General features: G+C 49.6%; 1 protein-coding gene across 6 annotated transcripts in view; it reads left to right on the forward strand.

The window, feature by feature from the left end:
- SLC8A1 (solute carrier family 8 member A1) overlaps positions 1–14060 on the forward strand; it is a 106503-nt gene that overhangs the window by 16305 nt on the left and 76138 nt on the right. The gene's annotated exons all lie outside the window — the stretch shown is intronic.

The raw sequence follows: 14060 nt of genomic DNA on the forward strand, positions 1-14060 counted from the left end.
TTTGCAGGCAGTACAGATATGGCCAGCTGGATCTAGGGCTTGGATCCCCAGTCCAGTGGGGTTTGCAGGCAGTACAGATATGGCCAGCTGGATCTAGGGCTTGGATCCTCAATCCAGTGGGGTTTGCAGGCAGTACAGATATGGCCAGCTGGATTTAGGGCTTGGATCCTTGGCCCAGTGGGGTTTGCAGGCAGTACAGATATGGCCAGCTGGATCTAGGGCTCAGATCCCCAGTCCAGTGGGGTTTGCAGGCAGTACAGATATGGCCAGCTGGATTTAGGGCTTGGATCCTTGGCCCAGTGGGGTTTGCAGGCAGTACAGATATGGCCAGCTGGATCTAGGGCTTGGATCCCCAGTCCAGTGGGGTTTGGAGGCAGTACAGATATGGCCAGCTGGATGTAGGGCTCAGATCCCCAGTCCAGTGGGGTTTGCAGGCAGTACAGATATGGCCAGCTGGATCTAGGGCTTGGATCCTTGGCCCAGTGGGGTTTGCAGGCAGTACAGATATGTCCAGCTGGATCTAGGGCTCGGATCCTTGGCCCAGTGGAGTTTGCAGGCAGTACAGATATGGCCAGCTGGATGTACGGCTCAGATCCCCAGTCCAGTGGGGTTTGCAGGCAGTACAGATATGGCCAGCTGGATTTAGGGCTTGGATCCTTGGCCCAGTGGGGTTTGCAGGCAGTACAGATATGGCCAGCTGGATGTAGGGCTTGGATCCTCAATCCAGTGGGGTTTGCAGGCAGTACAGATATGGCCAGCTGGATGTAGAGCTTGGATCCACAGTGCAGTGGGGTTTGCAGGCAGTACAGATATGTCCAGCTGGATGTAGGGCTTGGATCCACAGTGCAGTGGGGTTTACAGGCAGTACAGATATGGCCAGCTGGATCTAGGGCTCGGATCCTTGGCCCAGTGGAGTTTGCAGGCAGTACAGATATGGCCAGCTGGATGTAGGGCTCAGATCTGCAGTACAGTGGGGTTTGGAGGCAGTACAGGTAAGTCCAGCTGGATCTAGGGCTCGGATCCTTGGCCCAGTGGGGTTTGCAGGCAGTACATATAAGTCCAGCTGGATGTAGGGCTTGGATCCTCAATCCAGTGGGGTTTGCAGGCAGTACAGATATGTCCAGCTTGGATCCTTGGCAGAAGCACCCAGTGTTCCTGGCCCATCCAGTTCAGATCCCTCTCACAGGAGCAGGCCATGGCTGAGGCTCACAGTACGGGTCTGAGCAGGTGTGTTGCACCACGCTGTGGCAGGGATGGGGCCTGTCTCCCTTTTGAGGAGGAGAAGTTCTCTGGGCCTGAAATGTATAATTTCTTTGGTTCCTGAAGGCCAAAAGCTGGTTGTCACCTCTTCAGAGGGGAAGATACAGCTCTAACATTTCATTCTCCTTTTCATTCAAACAGTGTTTAGTCTTTCCTGAATACTCTTAAAATATTGACCTTAATATGTCCCAGGCACGGGCATCTCTCTTAAACTGCTGTGCTCCTGCCTCAGCTGCGTGGCCAACCATGTCTCTGTTAGGAGGCGGCAAGGGAATAAGGCCACTTGATGTCCACAGACCTTCCCCTTTGTACCAAAAAACTCATTCCCAAGTGCCACGTCAGGTCTCAAGGCCCTGAAGGGCAAACTCACAGCTGTATCTCCGAGTGTCCCATGACTTCATTTGCTCCCCAGGGTGAAGCCACTGAGGGTGCTCCTGTGGCACGTCATCGTGGTGTTGTGGGACAAGTCCTGCCCGTGGCTCCCTCAGGGAGGGTGAGCACGGGATGCAGACTGTGCCGTTTGCCCAAATAAGTCAGGAAATCCAGGAACTTGATTGCATGATGTCCCCTGTGGAGGGGATTAGGCCGTGAAGTCGTGTTATTGGACAAAGCAAGTTGTGCCAGCACGTCACTGGGGGTGAGTGGTGGGGGGAGAAGGGTGAGGACAAGAGTTAGCTGAGGAACTGACACAGTTTTTGTCCTTGAAAAACCAATGTTTCCTTATTTGTAATGAACTGTTGTTGGCAATTTACTGCTGCCAGCTGCATCTCTGTGGTTGATTAAGGGAGCTTGGATCTTAAATATGTAATAACTCCCTGGAAGCCATTGAGAGGTAGTTATTAGCTTCATCAGGGCCTGTGCACACATCCGCTGCACTCCTTTATGAAAAGGGCACCTATTAAATGCATTGTAGTGATTCACAAAATGCAGGATCTAGTCTTGTTTTAAGAAATTAAAACAACAGCCCTAGCAAAGCTTGTTGGCACAGGACAGTTATCTCAGAGTGAAGCGCTGCTCCACAGCTCCCTGATGGGGAGACAAGAATAGGAGGTAGGAGAAGTCCCATTCCTTTTTGCAGACCCTTCTCTCCCTGGCATGTGCTTGAGCACCACTGGGAGCAGCATTGGCACCAGCAGGTTTTTACAGGAGAACAGGCATCTATCCCTCTCCCAGCTGTGCACACGAGATCCATGGCTGTGGCAAGTCCTTGAGCAGGGAGAGGTAATTCATTGTTACACCGGATCCCAATGCAACTGGAGTTCAAGTTGGGCATTTGCCTTGGGAGTAGACTTCTTTCCTCTGACACTTTGCCCTTGGGTTTGAGCTCAATGGATGGCGCTTGGTATTCTTCCAGCAGCAGGGCTGAATCCGTGGGCTCAAAATGAGAGTGACAGGACAAAAAGCAGACGGCTGACCACAGCCAGCATCCAAGCATCTGTACAGATGGGCAGAGAAACATCTGCTGCCATCCAAAGCCAGACAGAGAGGAGAAGCTGGACCTGGCAGACTGAGTCAGAAGCAGCCCCTCCTCAGAAGGAGAGGCTGAGCCTGGAGGCAGCATCCCGCATGCTGCAGGCAAATGAGTGTCATCAGCCAGCTCTTTGCTCTCAGGGGGATGTGATGGTGCCCTACCCTTGTCAGATGCAGTCTTCCATGTCTGGAGCTGGCTTCTGTGTGTCTCTGCTCACACCAGGGACAAAATCATGTGTCCACTAGCAAGGGCATGCTCATCACTGCCATGCAAGGGGAAAGTCACCTATCCTGTCCCTCGTCTCTGCTCCTTGTCCTGTTCTCCAGCACCACAGGGGAACTGTTTTAGCTTAACCTTCACAGTCTGGTCTTGCTGAACCACCTGTGTTTTCCCAGTACTCTTGGATGAGGAACTTTGGTTAACAGTCTCTCACAGCCACAGTGTTTGCCATGGTGTGTGCATGGCTTCACTGCACTGCTACTGTGGGGTATGTCCTCCTCTTTGCAGTCCTGAGCATGGCTGGAGTTAGGGTCAGTCCTCTCCAAGTCATAAAAGCCAGTTAGCCTGAGGACATCTTGGGAGATATCAAAAACTCTACCAATAAAGTTTCTGACAATGACATTAGAAGCACTGTGCTGGTTTCCAAGAATGGCAATGCTGGATCCTGGGTGACAACAAACAGTAACAGCATTCTCTGTTTTAAAAATATCTTAGTGTAAGAGAGAAAATATTCCCACTGCTGTGTAAGTAAGAGGGTGACCAGCATGAGCCTCCTCTGCCCAGTCCCTATATGGTTCCATTTCCATAATGTCTGGACTGCTTCCTACACAATCAAAGTAACAATCAAATGTGTCTGGCAGTGAGAAACAAAGCAATAACAAAGAATGGGGGGCATGGCTGGATCCCTGTGAACTGGGTGCTGGAAGGAGAGACGTGGAACTGATGACATATGCCTGCCCCTTAAAGCAAAGTCCTTTCTAGGGAGAGGTCCCCTGAGTGCAGATGGCTGGGGACAGGGATAGGGCCCAGCTGAGTGGAGTCCAGTGCAGAGATACTACCTTTGGAGTTTTTCAAGGGATGGTTTAAATCCTATGGCATTGTTATCAGGAATCTTCTTTTGAGGGCTTGAGTGATTCCTCTGGTTATTTGCTCCCATTAAAACACTGATGTGTGGTAGTCACACACTGTGCTATTTTGGGGCCATGCAATATGGCTCTAATTCAACCACAAGCCCAGTACACCCCGCAGGAGGTCCTTGTCCCAAGGGCCAGGTGCACTGTCACCAGGTGGCAAAGCTGTTGTCTCGCTGGCTGGGACATAAGAAGGACACGAATACAAAAAAGGATTGATTCGCTCAGAGTTCTTTTCCAAACCTGGTTGCTTGCTTCCTAGTGAGCAACTCATTTTGAGACATGCTTGCATGCCCCTGGTTTAATTTGTCAGCACACGTGTTCCTAAAGAACAAAATAGTTATAAATGGGTTTTTGCACACAATTTGGAGTAGAAATCTATGGATCCATGAGCACTCAGCAGCCCCCAGAACTGCCAAGCAGGCTCTCAGCATCCCCCCTGCCTGGCCTTCTTCCTGGCGCTCGCCCTCCCATCTCTGTACTGCTCGTGATTCTGCCATCCTCTGCCCCAAAACCTCCGCCGTGCATCCTGAGCACCAGCGTTGTGACAGGTGACTTATTCTGGCATGCCTTTGGATCAGGGCAGCAGCACTCCTGTCTGGACACTGTGGACACTGTGCTCCAAGGAGCTGTGTGTCCTCGGCCGCAGCCCTCCCTCCGCCCTCGGCGGTGCCGCCCAGGCGCCGCTGTCCTCGCGCTGCACAGCACTCCCAGAAATTCACAGCCCTGTCACAGCGTGTAAGGCAGGGAAAGAGCCAGTCCTGCGGGGAGTCTGGGATGAATTGAGCTGCAGAGAGCAGGGGAGAGATGCCCAGGTTTCATTGAGAAGAGGAGGCTTGATCTGAAACCAAACCTGTTACTTTGGCTCAGGCAGGTAGGGAGCAGGTTTTACCTGCAAGGAGCCAAGTGTTCTCTGGGTTCAGTAAATTTCCATTCACACTTTAGGTTCAGTTATTGAAATATATCTTCCTCCTTAGTGACTGGGTATGTGACAGGACCAAGGGGAATAAGGTATCACCCCTACACAGAGCAAAAATAATGTAAACATAGTCAGTATCAATGCCCCAGGCACATAACATCCTGGGAATAAGGAGGGAAGTGTAGCAGGAGATTTACCTGACTCATGAGCTCTCTGGTAACCTGCAACTCAGAACGACTCGTACAAAAATCTGAAAATGGGTCAGTTTAGTAGGGAGGATTGTATCAGAGAAGTGGGGGAGGGTTGTGTCAGAAACAGGCTGAGCATGAACTGGACAAGAATTAGATGGGAAGGAGATATTCTGGACATTCATGCCTTAGCAATGCAGAGGAAAAAGGGGAAGGGAGCTGAACAACAGATTCTGCCAAGAAGCAGGTAGGTTCCTCTGTGATGTCTGTGATCATGAGGCCTGCAGGTGTAGGACAGAAACAGCGTGCCTGTCCCCAGAACAGGAGGCACACGGAAATCTGGCCTCGTGCTGTAAGGGGAGTGCATGGGGGGCTCTTAGCAGTCCCTCTGGAAGGTTTCCTGGCCAATAGGTGACATGTGCAGGCAAGCTCAGAAGCTGCCTTCAAAAGCAGCTCAGCCAGATTAGGTCTGCTTTTGTACCTAAAAGAGGCTAGAATAAATCAACACGTTATTTGTAAGTACCTCATAGATAACAAGGAGATGAATAACAGCCAGCATATATTTGTCAAGAACAAATCTTATCAAGCCAACCTAATTTCCTTTTATGCCAGCCTTTTGGGTAAAGGAGAAGCAGTGTTGTCACATCACTGAGCTTCAGAAGGGCTTTTAATGTCATCTTGTTTAGCACTGTCATAAGCAAGCCCTGCCTAAATGGGCCACTGGGGTGATGGGGGCTAATCTGTCTGGAAAGAGAAATGTGTCACTGGATGGGGGTGAAAAGGTGTTCAGTAGGTGTTTGTCCTGAAATGGAACTTGTTGGGCACAGGAAAGAGAAAATTGGCGTTTTAGCTTGCAGATAGAATAGTCTGAAAGCGTTATCAGAGGTAGGATGGGGATTTACAGAGATGTGAATTAGCCTGAGCAGAAGCAAGACACTGTAAAGTGCTTGTGTAAGAACAGTCATAAACACAAATTCAAGTGGGAGGGGAGCAACCAAGTCAGGAGGTGCCATTATGACCTGGCAGCCAAATCTGAGCTCAGAACACAGTGCTCTTGCAATGAATGAGACAGATGCCATCCTGAAGGTATTCAAGAGGAGGGTAACCATACTCGTGGCTCTCTCTTGGTGGAGTGGGTGGCCTCTGTCAACAGCAGAAGACAGCTTAGAAGGCACTGCCCAAAAACTTACTGAAGGCATCAGATGTATTGTCTTTTTTAATACACATTGGATCAGATGAGGCCTTGGGAACTCTTTCTCTCCTCTTGCTATGTGCTAGCCAGGCAAAAGTGTTCCTCATGTGAGCTGCACTTCAGTCAGGTGGCCCCTTGTCCTGCAGGGTCTTCTGCCACGAACCTGTGATGGGATAACATGCAAAGCAACCTACAGATGGAGCAGAAAGACCACATGCACACATGGCACAGCTTCCCTGTGGCCACCCATTCTGGGCTCCGTGCTCTCAAGGGACACCTGGGGCAGGGGCAGTGCCGCCATCTGTCTCCTTTGCTGATAATTAGCTTCAATCCAAGCTTCCCTGCAGGAGAGCCCTGTCCCCGTGGGGGAAGAAGCAAGGCTGCACACATTAAGGAAGCTAATTAGAGGGGAAGAGAGCATTGGTACTGAAGCCCCAACAGTAAACTTTGAAATCTAGATAAGGGAGCAGTATTTAATTATATACAATTAAAACACCGTATCTCAGCCCCCTGAGATCTGGCAGTCCTGGAAAGCCGTCCCAAAGGTGCTAATGAACAGAGCTGAAGCAGAGGTAGGCTAGGGGCTATGCTTATCAAACTTTACCTGGGAAACACACCTGAAGGGAAGAGCTAGGAAAATTCACTTGGACCACCACCTCCTTATTCCTGCACAACGTTCTTCCTCTCCTAGAGCAGGTAATGGGAACCCAGTTCTTGGGAACAGAGAGGGAGATTGCTCTGTTCTTACATGCAGCTGAGCAAGGCCATTGCCGGCACCTAGGCAAGGAAAGGCAAACCTGAGATTGTAGGGGAAGTCAGGGAGGGTTGTAAATACTTGGTCTGAGAAACAACCTTTTTTATGCCCTTTTCTTCCAGTCTGCAGGAGAAAAATCTTCTGCCTCTGTGCCTGCCAGCCCAAGGTATCCTAGAATCTCCAGGGAGCACCAGGCCAGTGTTCCCCTTTGCTCCACAAATCCTGTAAAGTTATCTTAGGTTATTTTCCTACAAGTTCCCTCTGGCAACTAAAGCAGCCACTTCCCCTCCCTGCTCCTTTGCTCCATTACTTATACACTTATACAATTCCTGACTTCTGATCCTTTCACCTGTCCCCTTCAAGCCAGGAGGGCAGTTTGCATTCCCTGTAGAGTGCCTGCCTTGTGCTCAAACATTCCCTGATCAGCTGTGCCAGCTGAGCCAGCAAGCTTCGTGGACTGCAGCAGCAGCTCTCATGCCATGGCTGCTCCTGGGTGTTAATGCAGAATCATGATGAGGGAGAGCTTGGATGGATTCATGTCATCTGACAGATCAGAACTGCAGAACCAGCCTCAAGTTATCCAAAATTCCTCTTCTCAGCAACTTCAAACCCTTAAGGAAGGCTTTTAGTTCAGCCTTGGCTGCCAAAGGAAGTGGTTCCTGTTTTAATTTATAAATATAAAGTGCCAGAGGGCTTCTGCCTTCTGGAGGCAGTAGCTTTGAAAAGCACAGGTGAAAGCCTAGGGCTCCTTTTCCTGCATCCTTGACGCCTGTTCTTGCTGAGGAGCACACCTAGTGCAGGTCTCTCATTGTGCAGCTGCAGTGGGAGCTGCAGGTTCTGCCCAGGGTGGGGAAAGAACTGGAGCTTCAGGCAAGGGGCCGTGACCTGGCACCAACCCTTTGTCTGACAAAGGGGACAGGGACCTGCAGCACTGGCAGAGGGTGGCCAGTCCCCTGGAGACTCTAGAGAACCCAAATAAACCAGCAGGAGACCCCAAACAGATACCAAGTGTAAGGGGAACAAAGAGCACGAGGGGAATGGGTGCACAGACTGTAAGGGTGCAGAAGCCCAGGGATTCCTTCACTAGACCCTGGAGGCACCAACTCAGGCTGTTGCTGTGTGACTGCACCTTGATTAAATGACTTAGAAGAACCAGACCTCTGCAGGAAGCCTGGGACTGAGACAGTGCAAGAATCTGAGTGAGCGAGTGGGGTGTGTGGTGGGAACCAAGCTGGGCACATGGGGGTTCACTGCAGCCTCCTGCTGCAAAGGGGCTTTGGTCCCAGCAGTGGTGCAGTTGTGACTCCCAGAGTGGCTCCTGGATGGTCAGACAGCAAAGATTCCTTAACAATCTTTTGCCTGGCCTTTGCCCCCACGTTCTGCCCGGAAGGAACCTTGCTCCTTTTGATGCGCAAAGCCCACGAGTCACGCCTGTGATGTTGTCACAAACAGCTTCTTTCCATGGTGGTACAGCTGCTTAAAATGTTTCAAGACCCAAAAGTGATGCCAATGCCATTGAGGCTCATTTTATTTGTCTGAGCCTTTCTGGTGATGTTTTCCTCTGCCGTGCCAAGAGCTAAAACCTCAGGGCATCCTTCATTCATCGTGTTTTAGGTGAAAATTAAATTTGTTGTTGAATCCCAGAGCTGTGGTCTTAAGAAAAATGCTGACTAATATCTAGTGTGCCCTGTCTGGTCCTTGGTGTGCCAGGAAAGAAGTTGCCATGCTTTGGGAGAAGAATTGCTCTCAGTTGCCAGTCCTCTAGAGCTGGAGGGAAAGGTGGAAGGCTTAAGTTGCTCCTCAATTCAAGTATTCCTGCATTAGTATGAATGAGCATGTTGGTGTCTTGCAAATACACAAACAGATTTCCACAAAACACTTGCTAATGAACCAAAGCAGCAGTCTGTCCTTTCAGTGATTTGTGAGGAGTCGGTAAAAGACTCAACCTGGGGAGCTCATTACCCTGCTGAAGGAGTTCATTTTTAGGGGAGATGCTGGGAAGCTGTTAGCTGCCAGCTGTGAGGCAGGGCCAGAGACTTGGCAGTGCTGGGAGGAAGCCTGGGAGAGGAGATGTCCATTGCCTTTGTGGGCACGGGCACAGGGCTTGCTCACAACGAGAATAATTTCTCTTTCTGTGGTTGTGGGGCACAAGAGGGGCTGATTTCCACCCCGCAGTCCCTGTAATCTCAGGGCCAGGCACGCTGATGTTGTGCTGAGGTTTCTGGTGTGAGATGGAGAAGAGCAGAGTCAGCACCAGCGACACGGGAGAGCCACAGCAACCTACTTGACCACACACACGGTAGAAACCAGAGGCCTTCTGGAAAACACAGCCACACTCCTGGGGCTTAAAAAACAGGCACTTAATCCTGTGTATCAGAGGGAGTGTGGCACTGCTCAGCCACTGCTCTGCCTCACAGGCACAGTTCATTTGTCACCTGCAGCTATTGCACAGCTCAGCTAATCCACACCATCGCCCTTTCCTCGGGGTGTGAGTAGATGGGCTCAGGCAGCAGCTGCAGCCACCTCCAAAAGGGATGCCAATACCTCAAGGTGCACATGTACCTGAGGGCTGCACCTGCCCATGCCCCAGCAATCAGGGTAAGTGAAAGGATAGCCAGGGAAATGCATCTGTGGGGATGAGGTGGGCTAAGGTAAAATATGAATAATTGGAAAAGGAGTGGAAGGAAAAAGTGAAAGAGGGGCCAAAACCACAATGGTTTTTGTGAATGCCTCCTCTTGGCTGCTGCTGAGCACCTGAGAGCTGCAAAGTGCTTGGTACCCCTCAGAGCCCCCCGTCCCATCAAACCTTAGAGCAAGGTGGTGCTGCTCAGGTTGGCAACAGGTACCTTGAAAAAGCTGTCAAGTTTCATGTTCAGTGTGTTTGCAGGGAGAACCCTGGCTTGGCACTAGGCATCAAAGGTAAAAGCACTGAGGAAAAGAGAGTACTTCTAGGCTTGCCAAGAAAAATCACTTGTCTGGGAAAGGAAGAACTAAATTGATCTGAATTTTCCTGCTATTCATCAGCGTTTTGGTGCCAACGCAGTGCATGTGAGAGAGGAAAGAAAAAGGATAAGATGAAGAGCTCCATATTTAATATTGTGTTAATCTCTTCCCTCCCAGCTAGAGCAGAGGTTTAAAATACCTTTCCTGTACGCGAAGGAAAATGTACTGATCTATGTGAGTGTTATTATTTAAGGAAGGAAGATTTACCTTTCAGGAAATCTGCAACCTGAATAAACCAATTTGGAAATCTAAAGAAATTAATTGAAGTTTGGGGTTGTCAGATTTTTTTTTTTTTTTTTTTTTTTTTTTTTTTTTTTTTTTTTTTAGTTATTTTTTGCTTCACAGAAGATTCATTTTGCATTTTGAACCCAACTTTCTTTCACTGACTCTGGAAACTGAAGCAGGGGGGATGCATTTCAGGCCAAGTGCTTTGGGAAACCCTGCTAACAGCAACTGCTACAGAAGGTGAAGCAGCAACACTTCAGCACCTCAACTTCTCTGTGAAAGCCCATACATTGGGAAGGTCTATATTGTCAGGCAGCTTGTGCAACAGCTCTTTGCAAGTAAGGATTTGCTTCTAGCACCCCAGTTACGTGGAGGGAAATCCTGCAAAGGAGCAGGTGGAAGTGGCAAAGCCACGTGCCAGTTTTGGAGCTGGAGCTCAGCGTGATGGTGACCTCCCCCAGGCCCCACGGGGAGTGGGGAGCAGTGCCTGCCCTCCAGTCCTGCCTGGGTGCAGTGCCCTTTGATTTGTGGCATAAGTTTTATTCATTTATTTCTTTCTGAGCTTAGGCTCATGGACTAATTAGAGGAGGACTGGTGAGCTCAGCTAACGCATTTGAACACGGGTAGCTTTAGGCTTGCATTTGGGTCATTAAAAAAATGAAATAAAATGATGTTCTCTTTGCACCAGCTATTGTGAGCAGGGGCCTTGGCTTGGCAGGAGTTATCTCCCCAACACCACTGCACTAATGACTTCCAGCACAGAAAGAGCAGTGTGCCTTTAACACAACAGGGTGGTGGGAATCTGCTGTAGGCACAGCGGGATCTGGGACTCAGCAGTTGATGTCACACCTGTAACAAAGCTGGGACTAACTGGCTGAGTTTAAACCCTTGGGAGGCTGGAAGGCACCATAAGGGGAAGCCCTTCCCTCAGGGACATGTTCCCAGGGGAGTGAAGTGGATCTCCTGAGGGCCTCCTCTGCCTGCTCTGTGTGTCCAAGCAGCCTGGGTGACCTTGATATTTGAGCAAGGTTTTCTTCACTGCTCTGTGGGTTGTCTCTGCTGGCTGCAGGCAGGTTTTGGTTGAGATGGAGGCCATCAGTTTATAACAGGCTGTAGAGAAAGGCTTCATCTCAAATTTGTCTAAACTGCAAATGCAACATAGCTACGTATGCCAAAGCTTCTGGAGATGGCCTATAAAGATAATTTGGTTTACCTCCCTGTGGGACAGAGGTTGTATATGTTTGTTGGTTGTCATTCCTGCAACAGCAGAAACTGAGGAAATGTTAGACTGAGGATTTCTCCCACAAGTACCTTGCTGCATTTTCTCCCCTCAGTCAAAGTGAGGAAAATTGGAAACTCCACAGAAGCATACCTGCTTTTCATTAAAAAAGCTGGAGGAAGAGAAGCCATGTAGTTTTAGAGGTGTTGTTTGCTTGTGTTTTAGAGTAAACACCTGGTACGAAAGAAAGTGTCACTTTTGCCTACTTCAGTCCCTGATGACAGAAACCTGCATTGCAACACTAAGGATGAGTGACCTGCAGAGATTTACAATGTTGGGAGGGCCCTGGGCCATTGTCCTGCTGTGGGGGTGCAGTCACATTGCTGCAGGTTCCACTGAGAGGGAGGTGGAGGTTTGCTTGCACGCTGTGACGGTGGAAATGGCTCACATTTCTTGAGCTGCAGAATAAAATTACCTTCAATTTTTTCCTCAGTCGCTCTGTGCCTTGTAGCAATGCTCTCCAGAGGTGGTTGCAATGCAGGCATAGATAAAATTTGGCATGCACTGGGACTACACATACCTGGAGCCATAATTTAATGAGTTAAATCAGAGCTTTTATTATCTAATTTCTCATTGTCATCCAGTTTCTTACATCTCTGTAGATAACTGACATGGAGAATAGTTCTTGCCTTCTGGAAACTGGCTGCCTTTTGAAATGCTCCCATCAGAGATGCTTTTTTCAGGCTTGTACTTCTTTCTTCTCATTATCCTGTTAATAGGTCTGGCTTGGCCAAGTGGAGGGAGGGGAATGTATTGGCAGGGTACACGAGGCCGGTGTGCCTTTGCCTTGGAGATGTGGGCACTGAGCAGCTCCTGCCAGGTGAAGGGAAGATAATTCCTCTTTCTGCCAGAAGAGCTGTAAGGGTGGCTGCAGCCTGGTAGAGGGAAGCCAGCTGAGCCACAACTGGGGCTGAAAATGCCTTAGAGCATGAGGGCTAATCCCCTGGCCACTGCTTCTGTTGGGAGGCTCTACGGCTGCTCTTTCAGCAAAGGAGCTCTTTTGAAATCTCAAAAATCCTAGCTGCAAAGGCAGTGCATCTCTGAAGTCTAGAGGAGTATAGAAGACTGCAGATAAATCTGAAGAGCTTTCCCCAGTAGCTAAACCCCTGGGTTATATCTCTTGAGGTTGTCGAGAGAAGATCCAACAAATATTTGTAACAGATTTCTGCCGAGAACGCCGCATATTCACATGAAAGAGCGGCTGCTCCTGCAGCTGGGGAGGGTGAGCCTGCATGCAAATATCACTGTGCTCTTTTGGGGACAGCTCCTTTTCCTTTCCAACCTTGTGCTGGGGCGTATCTGGCAGATGTGCCTTTCTTCTCAGATTTGTCCTTCCGCGTTCCCCGTGCAGCGTTTGGAGCACCACGTGCTGGGCTGCGGCACGCGAGGCAGGGAGCAGTGTGCACTGGGGGACAGAGGCAGCCAGGCTTCCGAGGCACGTGGAAATGAGGGTTGGCAGCAAAGAGGCTCTCACATAAGGCAGCAGGCATCTAGGTCTCTCCTCACCACACCTAATCCTCCTCTGAGGTTGGAAAACCCCTTCTTCCCACAGAGACCTCTTGTCTTTCACCACACTGCCCCCATTTCAAGCTCAGCCTTCCCTCTGTCCTGCCATTCCACTTTCCTCTGCTCATCATAAAAACTAGTACAAATAATAACTACCAGCAAAACCCCCCTGTTGGGAGGGGGTTCTGTTTCAAACTATAGTTCTCAAGCCTGCATATCCTTATTTGCAGTCAGTGCAAAGACTGCAAATAAGTGTGTCCAGTGGTTGTTTCCACCCTGGGAACTCGCCATTTGCTGTGTCACAGCTGGCTGGTGTTACTGCTGCTTTGGCACTGAGAGAGACCAAAATTTGGTTGGTCGGTGGTTTCATGATCACACCCTGTGACTTACAGCGTGAGTTACAGAAAGAGAAACAAAGAAGGGTTGGTATTGAAATAGAAGTGGTTCTCATGGTTTTGACACCCCATATGGCAGGGACGTATGCAGAAATGGATTTGCTGCTGTTTGCTTAATAACAATAAGCAGGTTGAGACAGTATGTTAGATCTCACAAAAGGGAACGTGACTTTTGGGTTATAATCTCTGCTTTTTAATCGAGATGTTCACTGCTGTTTCCTTGAAATTCAGCTGTGAGTAGTGGGAAGGCAGTCAACTGCAATGAAAAGGAAAGGCTGCCCCAGAGGCACATGCCTGTCAGAATGCTCTATGAGATGTCCAGTGCTGAGGCTGATGTCTTGATGAGGACCAAGCATTGTGAGCTCCAGCTCAAGGCTTAGACATGTCGGCAAACTCACTTGACTGGTTTGAGATTAACATGATGTGTGAGCTGTTAGAAGCCTGCATGCAGCAGGCTGACAGCAGGAGTGCCAGCTCCTTGCTTTTGAGCACGGTGCCATCTCTGTGGTGAACAGCACTGTCTCGGCGAGAAAAAGCTTTTCATGTCACAGGGTCAAAGCTGTTGATTCTTCAGGGGCCATAAACCTGGTTTTGCCCCCTGTGAGAAAAGCCTGCAATGCTGTTTTTCAGGCCTGTCTGGTTTTGAACATACATCACAGAACCATAGAATGATTTACTTTGGAAGGGACCTTAAAGATCACCTCCGTCCTACCCTCCTGCTGTGGGCAGGGTCTCCTT

This window comes from Anomalospiza imberbis, chromosome 3, assembly GCF_031753505.1.
Source record: "Anomalospiza imberbis isolate Cuckoo-Finch-1a 21T00152 chromosome 3, ASM3175350v1, whole genome shotgun sequence".
In the NCBI taxonomy this organism is placed as follows: domain Eukaryota; kingdom Metazoa; phylum Chordata; class Aves; order Passeriformes; family Viduidae; genus Anomalospiza; species Anomalospiza imberbis.